Source organism: Osmia bicornis, chromosome 5, assembly GCF_907164935.1.
Source record: "Osmia bicornis bicornis chromosome 5, iOsmBic2.1, whole genome shotgun sequence".
Classification (NCBI taxonomy): Eukaryota; Metazoa; Arthropoda; class Insecta; order Hymenoptera; family Megachilidae; genus Osmia; species Osmia bicornis.
The window spans coordinates 7,147,556-7,163,393 of record NC_060220.1 but is presented as its reverse complement, the minus strand read 5'-3'; the positions used below and the strand labels follow the sequence as shown (position 1 = coordinate 7,163,393).

General features: G+C 45.6%; 1 protein-coding gene across 5 annotated transcripts in view; it reads right to left on the bottom strand.

Annotated features, from left to right (window-relative positions):
• Positions 1 to 14,558, bottom strand: part of LOC114874727 (discoidin domain-containing receptor 2-like) — a 161,815-nt gene extending 147,257 nt beyond the window's left edge. For all 5 annotated transcript variants that reach the window (XR_003789134.2, XM_029184302.2, XM_029184311.2 and 2 more), the window contains exon 1: positions 14,042 to 14,558. The gene's annotated coding sequence lies outside the window, so the exon portion shown is untranslated. The remainder of the gene's footprint in view (positions 1 to 14,041) is intronic.
• Between the last annotated feature and the right edge of the window lie 1,280 nt (positions 14,559 to 15,838).

Sequence of the window (15,838 nt, the reverse complement as noted above, 5' to 3'; positions counted from 1 at the left end):
GATTTCACGCAATTTCAGGGACAGAGGAACATTGTGAGACCTTGGTGGAACGAGTGACGAGGGACGAGCGACGAAAAGGGGGGTGGTTCACGGAGGGAAAGAGGATATAGAGGGTGGGCGGGGGACAAAGGGGCTCTGAGTAGAACGATTAGCACGGCCCATTTCCCGATGCTAGTAGCACACAACAGCGACCCTGTTCAACTTGGATCGCTTCCAAACGTCCAGGACTATCCTTTATACGGGATGCCTCGTCCTGCCCACGATGACACTCGGTTACAAACTATTTTACAAACTTATCCGACACGTACACACGAATTTCGAATTTACTTTATCTCCAATGATGGATAAGAATGTAACTGATGGCAATAAAAGAATTTACGAATTTTAAGAATCGATGCTTGTTAATTTCCTAAATTATCAAATTCCTGATCATTCAAAAATAAAGTCTTTCATTTCGTCTCGATAAAAATACCTTAACTCCTGAGCCTTTTTCCGAACATCTTCCGCAGCAAGTTATCGCAAAGAAAGAAACAGACTCTCACGTCTCGAGAGATCGTACAGTTGGTTCGAAGTAAGGAATAAATATCCCACTTGTTCGTGAGAGAAACGTTTCCCGAAAGAACGTTGGAACGCAATCGAGCTACGATCGAAAGTTGAAAATACTTGTTGAACTTTTATTTCGGATCGACGTGGAGGGAAGGAGGGTTCAGGAGAAAGAGGAAGGTCGGCGAAGGAGGAGGCCGCCTGTGGCAAGAATTTTTCATCGCTCCGCGTCGCTGGACTAGCTTCGAATAAGGGATGGAAGGAGGAGGGAGGAAGGAATATCGAAGTGGAAAAGTAGGGGCGTCGGAGACGAGGTGCACTTAGCGAGCGAACGTCGCAGAAGGGTAGAGGGTTGCTCGACGCCGCTAAGAGGAAGGTAAAGAAAGAGGCTGGATGGTGGCGCGAAGGGGATGATGACACGGGGCTGGGCCAAACGGGGGGGTTGGGCTTTTTGGTAAAATACAGGGGTCGGCAGCCTCGACGAAAGTGGAAAACTCGGTGAAATGCGCGAGCCTCTTTCCGCGGCACGTCCGCTTCAAGGTGGCTGAACTTTCCTTCCGATCCGATCCGATCCGATCCGATCGACGAATTAATATCGACTGGCCTTCACTGGCTAAAGCATACCGCGCTCGATTACCCAACGGCTCGCGACAGTGATTTATGATCGGGATGTGATATCGCTGTTCCTCGTGTGCTGGTAATCGATTTGCGCCACTTTCCAGCGTGGATTTTTCTACGCGAGCCAAGCTCCCCAAGTCGAGAATCTGCCCGTTTTTCACGCCGTTTTTCACGCGAACGACGTCGATGTACTTTACAAACAGACTACAGTTTAGGAAATTTGCGTGTCGCGCTTTCTACGTGCGTCAAATTTATATCTATTCTTTTGAGAATAAATTCCAACAAACTGGTTTCTCTAAAAGTCCGAGGATTTTTGAAAAATTTACTCTAAAAACGACTGCCTTTTTATTTTAATTATTCTCGCAACAAGATACTCGATTTCCGGGATATTTTTCATCAAAGCCTTCCCCGCAAACGACAGAACGCGAATAATGATATCGTATGATCAAAGCACGCCTCTGTCGTCGGCAAAATCATCAATTTTGGATACGGCGAGGTAAATCAGAGGGGCGCGGAGGATGTCGCGACGCGGGTGCATAAGTTTCAAACGGGTAATCAGCGTCGGCAACAAATCGTGTCATCGGCAATCGGCGTGACGATTCGCAATCCCGTAATTGGTGTGCCGGTCGACGGGTCAGTGGAACTTTGAAATTAATTAAGGGCAGAGAAGCGCGCGATACAATCTGCTAATGGCGCGAGCAGTCGGCTCGATCGATGCGTATTCAAATCGACGACCCTTCGCGCTCGTACCTCTTCCCGTTGTACTTACAGCCGGGTGAATCGTCTCTTTCAGGAGACGCTTCCTCTCGCCGGCGTCGTTTGCCGTCTTCAAAAGCAGCAGGAAAACGTCTCTGAGACGATCGTTGTTTCACGGCCACGTAGTCGCGCATTGAAAGTGCTTACCGTTTTCACGGTCGAATCGATTTTTAAGCGGTCTTTTGGGAGCACCCTAGGTCTGCTTAAATTAAAAAGCATCCGTCTACTGATCTTTCTTGCTTGTTCTACCATAGAATCAACGAAATACATTTGAGGTATCTTTGTTGAAGTACGATTCGACTACAGTAATAAGAGAAATTACAGTGGGTGATCAAATTATTAGAGTCACGGTATGAGAAATAGGTTTTGAGAAATAGCAATAATTCTTCACTAATAATATACAGAAAATACTTATAAAAATAAACAAGTACATTTAAAAGATTATATCTGCGTACGTATGTTAAAACTCTGTTTAACTGGGCTTTCATTTAAGAATTAATAATTTCTATGTAAAGTCGTCAATTTATGCAAGTGGCTCTAATAATTTGATCACTCACTGTAATTAATCAAAGGTAAATGATTCAACAAATTCATAAATGACAAAGCAACGATATGAATTAGGCTAATTAACGAATGTCGTTTCAGCGTTAACTGTCCATTTCGCTAGTTTCATAGACTACGCGTTCGTTCCTCTGTCAATGACAATAATGCACTGGAATGATTGCACAGTCGATCGGAAGAGCAACCACGAAATTGAACGGCGCCGACTAAACAGGCAAATATAATGAAGTTCAATATCCGTTTAAAAGCGAGAGTAGATAATCGATCGATCGTTTGACTGTGCATACTCGGCCACCTATCGGGCCGACTGTTATTACCTTTGATGTACCATACATTACACAGCCTCGGTATCGATCCGCTTGACCCCAGAGCCGATGTAATTCCCGGCGAGCCGAACGTCTCGTTACACGAAACGCGGAACGTGACGAGTTCGCGTCTCATTAGAATTTTCCTATGACTCCCGTCTACAAAAGTTTTAACGATGCCCGAAGCGTCGCTCGAGTGTCATCGAAACTTCATTTTCGAAAATAAACAATTACGTTAATGGAAAAAATCAAAACGACGACGAGCAGCCAGCGACGAGATTTTAACGCGACACTTCCTCCTGTTATCTCATAAAATAGTTGGTCGTGTTCGAGTGCGCGTTGAATTAAATGCACCTCTTGTTTCATTTTATATTTCTCTTCGGACGATAATGCACACTTGTAAGTGTAAGCGTTTAATAAATTTAATTCCAACACCATTACGTTCTATTTCCCATCGGCATCGATATTCACCCCCTCAGACATTCTTCGCTTCGAGTCGCTCTTTTCACACGAGACGACGATACAAGGGTATCAGAAGAGTGGATGATAGATTGGCCCGCTATCGAAAACAAGGTAGTCATTCTTTCCTCACCCTGAACCTCTAACCCTCGATCCTCGGCAAATATACATGCTTGGCCGCTCCGAAATCCAGCCTATCGTACTCAGCATCCCCATTACCGCAGTGCCGACGGTGAAACGTAATTTCCGGCATGTCAACTAGATTCCAGATCGGTCGTCATCGTCAGTCTGCCTCCATTCGAGCGAGCCACGGTAATCGTCCTTCGTCCGCGATCTACACGCGATACGACGTACCGTTCCTCTGTTCTCATCAATTTTTTTAACTACAATAATATTTAACTAATAACCGCAGATTTATTGCGACTGCTATTTGGACATTATTGCAAGAGCAAATGAAATAGGCTAAAATTTTATTTTTAATTTTCGACCACTGGCTATTACTATAATCATAGACTTTTGTTTTTATTCGAGATTGAGCCTCGTTTTCCCTTTCGATTCTGGCTAATTTTCCTCGGGGATGACGCAGGCCAGGAAGACACCGTGTTATCGGAACCGACGAGAGGCTCCCATTAATCACTGCTTGTTTGTTAAGCAGCGTACACACCTGCTTCCGTAATATCCCAGACGCATATCCCTCTGACGTTCCCTTTCGAGGGTGTGCACGCCCGTTTGTCGCGGGCACACATCAGCTCGGAAACTTTCGATAAGGTCGTGCCACTCGAAACTCTGCTGAGCTGGTGACACTACGCGGCTGACTCCACGAACGGTATCGATCATCTTGTCGACGGAATGATGCCGTTGTTTCGAACCGTATCCCCCCAGGATACACCTTCCAATTAATTAATGAAGAGGTCCACTTTGTAACGGGAATCCCTGAATCGTGTGCGAAAGGGTTGCACGATGTATTCGAGGGGATGGAAGAAAGTAAAGCTTGCTTCCTGCTTTGATTATAAGCCACCGGTGTAACTAGAATTTTTATTTCGGCTGCTATATCAATAAAACTCCGAAATAACCCCAGACTCTAGGATTAGTTGCAATAAAGCAAACGGTGCAGAAAACGCGAGCCTTTAAATTTAGATTGGACAGTGGAATCGGCATGCAAGATTCAACGTTATACACGAATGTACCGAGTATATTTACAGAGATAGTCGGAGCTCGGTATTCCAGTGGCCCTTCGGGAAATTTCATGTTTTCTCCACGGTTCAATTCGCCCTTCGAAGGTACCGGGGGACTCCGCTCCTCGGTTAGTTCACGCCTTGTTTCGAACGGGGTACATATTTTATTTCTCTATCGGAATTGTTTGTTCATTCGTAATGAATCAAGCTACACCTGGGACGAATGCGGACGATGCTTATTGTCCGGGACGTTTATATAAACAGGGTACAGGTGAGAGTCGCGCGATAAGGATTCTATTATTGTGCTAATAACGCGGTTAGACCAGATCTTTCTTTCGTGTGCCAGGTGTGTGTATGATAATTTAACAGCCCCCTCTTCGGGCTGCTTATCTTTCGACGAAAGTACACGTGGTCATAAGGGGCCGTATCTTAATAAACAATGGTACATTATAAACTCGTCGGTGGGTACTCGTGTAGAGTACTCGCAGCCAGAAGAAATGGCTGTCGCGTAAATGGGGGAACAACAGGTACTGCGGAAATTGGACTCGAGTGTAGTATCGCGAGAACGATGGGACGTTCTTGTTGAATGAGGAAAGAAATTTGCCGAGGATGCTTTCTATTCACTCGCTTATCAGAGCTTCACGCAAGACCGGCCTCATCAACGTCCAAATGACTCAGAGACTCAGTCCCTCCTCGAGTGTTTAACGTTTGCTTCGCGTCACACTGACGTGACAGTTCTATTTGAATTTAATACGAGTAGATTTTCCTTAAATATACATGGTAATCAATCCACGTACAAATTATTCCACGTTTCATTAATTTCGAATGAACTCCGTGATATCTAATTAAGAGTTTCTTGCCCCTCGAAACTTTGACCACGCCTCATCTCAAAGGCATGACGTGTTCGAAAAATATCTCGCAAGACGCAAACTATTTCTTCGCGGAACAGGGCGGCGTACAAGAGGACGATTCACTCGAAACGAGGGGCTATCTTTCCACGGCTCATTATCTCATCGTTCTTGCGGTTCGTTTATCGAACGATGCCTCACTTTCTGTATCAGCCCGTGTCTCGTTCGATTCGTAGAAATCTGGACGCGTGTAGGTACGCGAATTTTATGTATGAGTGCGGTACGTTTGCGGACGCGGACGGTCTGCTGGAAAGACGTCGAATGTTCGCGCGGTGACTGATAAATCGCGCGGTAAGTGCGCGCAATTACGGAACGCAGCCTGCTCGTCGGTCGAGAAATCGTGAAATATTGTTGCTACGTGCTGGCTCGCATCGAGCCGCCGGCCCGATAAGTATTAAAAGCTCCTAATTGGATTTCACCGGGCTTTATCAGTCACTTAACGCCTGCACGTCGAGAGACCTTGCCCACGGACTACGGGCCAGGAGGATGAGTTCGAGACGCGTCGACGAACAACTTCTAAGCTATTTTTTTTTTAACTCGACGCACAGACCAATTCTGCCAGCAGCCTTTTTTTCGGCTATTAAAACTATCCAGACGAGGGGGTGATTAATTTTCAGTAATTATCTTGTCGCTTTGAAGCGACTCCCTCCCGGATGGATCGTTTCTTTGACGTAATACGTAGAAAAACCTGTAATTGCGTGCGATAGGAGACGGAGAAGCTATTATTAAATAGTTCAATTTTAAATGTAACATTTTTATAAATAAATTTCCTTCATATCTAAAAGATGAAATTTATTATCATAATGATCCTTTATAAAAAAGAGGAGATGGAAGTAAGTAAATGAACGAAATAATACGCGAAAGTGAGAAGAAGGGAACACTCTCTGCAGTGAGTTTTCATTGATAAAAAGGAAGACTGTCGTAATGAAATTTTCCCCTCTCAGACTTCGCCTGGCGAGATTGTGCGGCTGGCATCGTTCTCTTAAAATTAAGACAATCGAAACCTTTCGACGTCCACCACGGTCTTAAGGCTTTTTTCAACGGAAACCAGTCGAACCGAAGATAACCTATCAACCGGCAATCTTCGTGTCGCCTTTGAATCAGAGACAATGCACGTCAGAGGTTGAGAAGCCGAAGAAAAGGAAAGAATCGCGTACTTTACCCGGTAGTTGCTCGAATCGAACGATTTACTCGCATGGAAGTAACGTTGTCAGTGCCGTGTCTAGACATTTTGATATCGAGCCTGTCGTCCATCGGGTATTACTCGCAAAAATTTCGTTCTCTTAGCTGATATTGGACTAAGACGATCGACAGATAAATATCGGAGAACGTTTCATAGAAAGAGAAAACGAGAAGATGAGATACGAATAATTACAAATAATATTTTCGCGAATGAATCTAGTCGAATTTCATTCGAGAGTTTCGAGAGAATTTCCGTGGCAAGAGCTGTCGTCGTTCAAAAGACAGGGAGGGGGATGAAAACGTCGGGTGGCAATATGCGTTAACCCCGTTTCACCGTGTCCGCCGCAAAAAGGTCAACACTCCTTGCATTCATTTCCTGACGAGATCAAAGAGGACGATCCTTTTCACCCGAGATTTCCTTCGTTTGAAGACGCGCGAGCTTTTCTTTTTGCTATCAACGTTAGCTAGGGAACAGCTCGATGCTCGAGGGGGCCCGAGTGCTCGAGGCTTCTATAACCGAGATTATCTCGTTCCCAGGAAAGCCTCGTCCTCTATTCAGGCCCAGTAAGCATGGAGTGGCCTAGGTACGCGTATCGAGAGGTCCCAGGACCGGGTCACATTCAGCCTCGATTCCTTCTCTGAATGCCGCTTTGTTCGCGCCTTTGTAAGCTCGCGATTCCGAATGTCCTCCGTTTTACTCTGATTCATCAAGTGCTCGAGGTGCACACACAGTACAAGGGGTTGCGTATGCCAAGATCCAAGGGTCACCGGGCTATACGAATGTACGCGTACGTTTTGTCAACGGTCTGAAGAAAAGGAAAATGAGATTACCCGCGGCGGCTACCAGACTCTACGCTGTGTCTTTGTTCCCGTTGTTTGGCTGTCGAATTTTTTTTTTTTTTTCTTCCTCGCCTTCCTTTTTCTAACCACCCCTTCTTCTCGCGAAGACTTCGAGACGGTTGAACGATTCGTCGACCGGAGCAAGTTCACGGTCGATTGTTTTTACTCCCTTTCTTCCGTCCCTCGGCATCGCGACGGTGTCTCGGTGGAACAGCATTCGCGAGAATTAATCGACCAGCTCGATTCGACGCGACGTTCCACCGCACGGAACAATCCAATCCTTTCGACGAGGGCTCGATATCGGTTCAAAGACTATTTAACAAAAAGCCAACCAAGCATCCCCCTTACCATAGGGGAGAGTAACGCAGTTCTTTAACGACCACGCGTGTCTCTTGAGACGGAACCAAGAGAATCGAACGATATCGAAGAACCCGCAGGCGATACGCTCGTTATATCACCACACAATCAACGTCAGCTACCTAAACACCAATTGGAAGGTTAAACGGTCCGCCTCGTTCAGCCTCCACCGCAATGTACACGCTTTCCTCTGCATCGACTCTATGTTCCTACATCCCCCATAAATGAGTACACATTCCTCTGACCCTTCTACAGGATGTCCCATTGAATTAGGATATTTTAATTTCAAGAAAGAAAACGAGCCTACATCGAAGATGTCTACGATTGAATATAAATGAACCTTATTCGACACCATTAAATGCTATCGCAAGTTCTTCGCATCTAATTATTTATAAGAGACAGCTTGTTCCAATTGAGTGGTACACCCTGTATACACGTACACAAGCACGACACGTACTCTCACGTAGGATCTCGCCGGTGGTACATGCGAGCATACTTAGCTACCTCGAGAGAGGTGCCGAAGGGGTTGCAGCAGCAGCAGCATCGATGTTGCTGCTGTTTGCAAAGCGGTGTATTATACTGTCAGCCATGCTGGGGATTAGCAAACGCAATACATCGGGCTTCGCGATCGTGCTGTGCATCTGTTCGCCAATCCAGACCCCTTCCTATACCTCCTTTCAACTGTCCCTCTCTGTTCGATACCTTGCCTCGACCCTTGTCGCTACTCTCGAGCAGGTACCTCTCTGTCGGTCGCGTTATGCTCGCTATGCACCGCCTCGTGGCTCTCTCCTACAAGAGCTGCATCGCAATTGATCCACGTTGCACGCTGCGGGCGTGCACGATCTGCAAATAACACGAAAACCATCCTTGCCGATGGCGACGTCCTCCGGTGCTATTGCAATAAGCGCTGTCTACGATGCTCCTAGTTCGCGGCCACTGCTATCATTGTTGTTACATAACGCGTTATTACACGATCCTACGGGATGTCGAGAATTTCGGTAAGCGTGTTAACGCGACCATCGCCACGCGATTACCATTTCTACGATTGGATATTCCTGTTCGATGAATCGAATGCATTCGTCGAATCACCGTACCGGTTGTACTTTACAAGGTATCGTTGCTGTTCATTGCTCGCCGACTCGAAGTGTTAATTTTGTAAAAATTTATAGCAACCCGAGAGCAAAACTTTAGAAACAATGAAATCGTTCCGCTAGCGCAGATTGTACAACGGCAATTAGTTGTCGCTAAATGATATCGCAAACGTGTTGTATTTGCGGAAGTATTATTGAACCGGAAAACACGGTTCGTAGCTAATTTAAATTCCAGAAAACATCGATGGTAGCCGCGGGTGGGCGTATCGAAAAACAAGCGGAAAGAAATATATTTTCGCGCGATAGCACCGATTGGCCGCGGGGACGGGCGGGTGTTTCCAAATGAATGGCGCGAGTTAATTCGTAGGCCGTACGCGTATTGCCGGTGCAACGAGCAACGGTCCGTTTATTTAACGGGAATTCTAAATAATGCAAAAGTTCGTGACACTTTTACCGGGCTGTGGACGACGCACGCGACCAGTACTCCCCTTCCACGGCGAAACTTGCCAACTTACCGGGCGAATATCGTCGATTAACCCCTTCCCGCTGGTGTACTTAGCAGTCTGCCAGCTTTGAATGGAGTCGTAAGGTAGGCCGGCATGCTCGAGAGGACCACGGCAAATGGCGACCCCCCGCCAATATCGCGAAACGGGGCTTTATCCGAGTTTCGAGGGCACAGCTGGATACACGTTTCATAATTACCCTCCTTTTTATTTCCCATGCTTGAACACCCCGTTCCACGAGTCACCCTCGAACGCGTGCACCCCGTCGCGAATACGTCGAATCGTACGTTTACCTCGCGGCAATTTTTTCCGATTACTTTCATTCCGTACAGGGAACACTTTGTATAAACGAATGGTATTGAGAATTATTGAGAATTATTGAGAATATTGGGCATTAAGGTTTGCGGAGGTTCTTTCTTCGAGAAGTTAAACGAGATTTGTTTCTTTTTTTATTTTTAATTGTGCTTTTGGTTGGAACTAATTGGTCTGTGGCATTTGGAAGTTTTTTAAGTAGGCAGTAAAAAGGGATATTTTAAAGAACAGCGAAGAAATAATACTATTTTAACTTCACAGTGTGGTCTCAGAACGGTGTTTTGTTTTGATTTCTTAATTACTTCACTGAATGAAATTAAGTATGAGATCATCGACGACCAAGTGGCGATGAACGTGTCAAGAATCTTAATTAAAATGTCCCGTACCACACACGGCGATTTTCACTATGGCAAACAACGTGTCAATAATTCTTATTATATCATGCCATACCGTACACGACCGCTTTATTATGTCACGTACTAACACCTTAACTCGATAATTAAATTTAGTTTCATACATGACTTTAATCGAACAATATCGCAAAATGTATGCAATGTAATTATACACGCAAGCTCCCAGCCCAAAAATTTCATACACATTGTTCGTCACCAAGAATCACGACAAAGCTACTCCACAATGGGTTGGAGAAACGTACAGGGAAGGGACGAAGTATATTTGCATCGGCAGAGCCTCTGAATTATTAAACGATCACGTTGTGAGCCCATGAATTCCATCCGTCCACCCAGACCCGCGAATTAGAGGATCGAATCCCACCATTTTACCCCCGTCTCTTTTCCACCTTTTTCTTTTTTTCAAGTCGTCGCTGGTAAAACAATAACGCGTCGGAATGACAGCGAAAACGAGCCGTCGTGGCCCGACTCAAGCGTAGTCTGCACCACCATTATCACGAATGACGATGCAGACGCGCGTCATTTTATTTCTCGACACATCCGGTCGATCTCTGTGTGTACCAGCAGACCGGACTAAACAAAAAGGAAGGGTATTCCTGGTCGCTTCTACATGCAGGTCGGCGCCGCGAACCCGTTCACGAGTTTATTTAGCCGTCCACTGACAAGAAAATCTCGTCCAAGCTTTTATTACCGGCTCGTTGCCAAAGGGAGGGAGAGAAAAAAAAATACCGATCCGAGCTTAACTATACGAAGCGAAAGTCTCGCGCGAACCGTGCAGCGTCAAGCTAATTGATTTATTTCGTGTCGTTGCTAGCTAATCTCCAACGTGATCTTCATCTTCCGTGATCCATTGGCGGAACTCACCCCCTACTGAATCCCAAGACGGATGTTAAGGGCGTGCGAGTGTCCAGTAGAAATTTGTTGTAATTGATAGGGTATATTCGCGAGGTTGATGCTGAAGGGATGACACCAGGGTTGCTATCGCGTTTCATTATATTAAATTTTTCTTGGCTAATTCTTCTTGAATGATAAAGCTAGGGTAATATAAAGTTCCTTAGATTACAGTGATCCTTCATTCGTATGGAAATGGAAAAAATTCTATTTCTCAATTTATCAACATTTTCGAAATTAATTAAGATACTTTTTATTTTAAGACACAGGCGATAAAGAACGAAATTGTCCCTGCACTTTTTCAATTATCCATCCCGGAATTCAGCGACAGGTCTATCGATCAGAACATTTCGTGGCTAGCTCGAAATATCTGCCCTCCACCTCTCCGTGTCTATGTACACCGAAGCTAGGTATTTATCGGCGTTCGATCAACATTCCAAGCGGTGCGTGTACGCGCGTGCGGCGGCGCGCTACGCAATCCGAATCAGCCGCGCTTTATCGGTCGTCAACCGGAAGCACGCGTTTACACGAACCGCCTAAAGGTGAACCGTTGCCCGTGAAGCCATGCAAAGCCTATCTCGACGAGGATCGATAAAATTTCGCGCCCGATTTGCCCGTTAATCACGTATTTCCAGTACTCGGATCGTTCTCGATAAACCCTACCGATTAGCTACATAATTACAGACGAAACTTGTTTTCAACGCGTCCTAATTTCTTCGATGTTTTTTGCTTGACCTAGAACCGTCACGAGTTACTCGTTTCGCGTAGATACGTGGCTTACGTGTTCCTCAAGGTTTTCGCCCGGACATCCGGATTCCGTGCGTCCCAGCTTGCCGAAATCTGCTCAAGTTTCCGGCTATTTTCGCTAGAACGGTCCTGCGAACTCTCGTTCACCGAGCAACCCAGTTTTCGAACGAGTCGCGCGTACTTGCTGCTCGCGTCACGACGAGAACTGCTTCCTCTCCACTTTCGAGGCTCTTCACGAGTTGCACGGAAGTTTAGCAATGGTCTCGCACGATGACGACTACCGCGGTAACGTTGCAAACGCTCGAGCAATGGAAACTGTTCTAGCGAAACATCCAGTATACCTATACGCAAAGTTGCCTATTCTTTGAACCTTTATGCTGCAACTTCTCTCCTAACTACGTTTGTAATTGTACGAGAGTTTGAAACAGGATGGGCTTTGTAATAGAAATTTTATCACTTGTACATGAAATGAACGCGTTGACGACTCGAAGGTGTTTAAAGAAAGAGTCGTCAGGATTTTTCGTGCAAATCAAGCGCGATTCACGAGACGGTGCAGAGGAACGGCCGAAGGGAACGGATAGTCTGGAAAAGCTCCGGCATGGAGATAAGTAGGATTCCATATTGATTGCGACTGACTCGGCCGCGGTTGTCGGGAGTTCGAAAGTGAGGAAACCGGCCGTTGCCGGAAAGACGAGAAAGAGAGCGAACCGGACGGTGGAACGTGGAAGGATAAGGATGGAAAATGTAGAAATGCATTCATGGAAAAGAGAGGTGAGGGCGAAACGAGCGAGCTCGAAAATCGAGGAAACTCCAGAGGAGAGAGGCACAGAGAGCCGTGAGAATTACCGGATCGATATTAAGTTGTGATAGTTCCCGTTTCGACTACACGGCGCTCGCGTTTGCGCCCTTATACCACCCACCCTCGCCCTCCTGCTTCTGTTCACCTGCACCTGCACCTGGCGACGACCTGACCCGGCGATCCGTGACCTCTACACCGTGCCCGTTCAAATTATACCCAGAGATCCGGCTCAACTCCTCTTACTAATTAATGCCGTGACCTCCGGGAATGCTATTTTAGCTGGATCGTTCGATTCGCGAACGACGTTAAAAAAATAGTGTACACAGAATAATTTTAGAAAAGGAAAATGATAAATGGCTAAAATTAAATTTCAATTATTACTGCTTCATAATCCGGGGGTTGATCTTTGAACTCCTACCCTTTCAGGCGTAGATTATACAAGCTAGATGAATAGGTTCGCAGTAAGTAATGGTATTATTCGAAAACACGTCAACACATCGTGCAATTTACAGAAGGTTCCTGTTATAATCTTACCAATCGATCGTCGTTCGGTCGATACCTAACGCGCCGGAAGAAAAACGTTATCGCAATAAACGTATTACGAATCAGAAGCAAAAGGCTTATAAGTAATATTGCAGTGGCAGGAGTTTACCCTCTTCAGCTCGTGACAGCAATATAATGGGCTCTCTGATTGCCTCTATCACACCCGGTTGCGCCACTTCCAGGCTTATCCACCCACGTTTCCTTTCGCGGAAAATATTGTATCGACGCGAGCCCTAGACGATACGCTGTCGAGAAATATTCGTCAGCTTTCATTGGAATTTCCTTTTCGTCAAACGTACCCGATGTCCGGTGTTTACAATTTTCCACGTTGAAAAGTTCCTCTATTCAAAACGGTTACCAATCTGGTGATCGAAAACCATTATAGCGAATAAAAAAAAAAATAATATATCTCCGATATTGATGTTTAATGTATTTTCGTTTCAACGTACGGTTTAAATGTTTGTCGATTCCTTCGAAAGTTTGTGTTTTTCGAAGGCAAACATGGAAATGCAATTTTCGATGTTGTATCGCGTTTGCAAGAATGTAAAATAATATCGATAAAATCATTTCGAAAAATACGGTTTATTGGAAAGCCCGAGGGAAAACGCGGTGGCGATCGTGTTCGCCGCGTGACAATTATTTGTCGAATTGCATGGTTTGAAATTCGATGAAAGTAATGAAAAAAATACCTGTCGCTGGTAATTGAAACGACGAATTAAATATCGGGGAAAAAGCTATTTCGATTTTCTCTCGTAATTATTTATAATGAAGCGAACAAACTTTCTATGGTGCTCGAATTTAAAATACCCCAGACTCGAAATGATTGTGAACGAAACATGTAAATTAACTAATGTGCGTGCTGCAAGAGGAAAAATTGTGCAATTGTTTCGTATTTGCAATTACGTTTGTTCCCATGAAATTTTATACCGAATGAGCAATACGAGTGTTTGAAGGAAAATAAATATTTGATAAAGGGGTGCGTTGGTGCTTATATTAATTAGGTCATGCAAATTAAAAGAAATAATCACTTGATTGACTTACCGAGCAGTACCTCGAATCAAGGTCTCCAATCCATCCCGATGATCCATGAACCTCCTCCAAATCGGGTGCCTTCTGCAACACAAATCCCAGCCACGAAAGGTCAGTCGACTGACACGGATACACTGTGCACTCGCAATTCAAATACGATATCACTATACTTGTTCGCATCGAATGGCATTCTCGCGGCACGTTGCATATGGAAAAATCGTGGCTCGATGCAGAGGGAGAAACAATGATTGTTCGTGAGAACCGTCCGATAACGAAACTATGATGACAGACAGCTATGTGTGTTCAGGTATAACTGCGTGGGAAGTGGAGGGTCGTAGGTCAGGTTGCAATATCGCGCGACCCCTGACCCCGAAACGCGAGAGTCAGCCCGTGTGTGCAGCTGCAGATTTTCAACGGGTGTAATAGAGATTTAATGGACGATGGGTAGCAGATTGTAACGGAGGCTCGTGCAACACGAGGTACCATCGCGTATATACGTTGTAACGGACCGTGGCTTGTATCTGTTGCGTGATTGCCATCCGCCAGCGCGACGTGTACTGTTCGAATGAAAATTCCACGAACTCGGGCAACCTCGTGTCTTTGATACTCGATTTCGCTCGTATTTCATCGGTCGAAGGCGTTGGCATGCGAACATCACGAAGGACGATATCTGACTGCCGTTTACATCGCGAGAATACAGCTATTCGATTTGCCTCGATGTAAACAGTGACGCATACCATAAGCACTTCTCTCGCGAATGTTTTTCAATTTCCAAACATAGCGTTACTTTGATTAACACAGAGCCGAGGATTGAAAATTTCAAATGACCAGATAATTATGAAATTTCTTGCTTAATGATTTTCTCTAATGAGGGCCTTTTGCTCTTCATCGAATAAATAATCATTCCCGAAACAAAATCGTTCTCCATTAACGGTGCGAAACGAGGCGGACAAACATCGGATGGATGCGAGTATCCCAGTCGAGGGATAACAAACAAACGAGCGGACGAGCACTGCGTTTTGAGCAACAACGCGTGTTAACACACGCGTAACTTACGCCAACTGTTGCTCGCCGACGTTCAACCTGACACGACGGTAAACGCCATTAGAATCCAAAACACGATATCGAGTGACACAGCGGCGCGCCAAGTCTCACGGTCCGCTCGATGTCATCTTTCAACACCCGCGTCAGCCACAATTAGGCGACGACCGGTGTACTCCAGTCGAATAGCTTCGCACAGTGCTATGCTATTTTTCTCATATTTTTTCGACATCCTTCTCGCGGAAGGGGAGCGTTCGAATAAATTCGTACCAGAAGACAGCAGTCTTGATAAACCCTTTCCAGGATAAATCATTCCTGAGATATATTTAACCGAAGACTGTTTTCTTCCTCAGATGCGAACGATCAAAAGTTTGAATCGTCTTAAAAGATCTACGAAGAGGATACCTCGTGCAGAAAAGAGCGAACCGGCGATCGTGAGAGGTCACCGCTTCCTGGAGGGTTGCTTCCACCGCCGTGGTCGCTTCCTGTGTTTACACTGTACCGCCTTGACGTCTTGGTGGCCCTCGAACGTGGACGCTGTGCTGACAAGTTGTCAGTGCGCCTCTTCGGAATGTTTTCCGATGGGGGACATATGGTGACCGTGCATCGTCGTAGACTAAACTTGTACTCGAACGAGCCACGCCACTTCTTTCCTCTTCGAATCCCGTCCCATCTGTTGGTCGTTCCTGTGCTTCTTTTCAAGAGCCACGACACTCTTTCTGGTCCGCGGTATTCGCAGAAACGGATACACCCTCGCGGAAGCTGGAG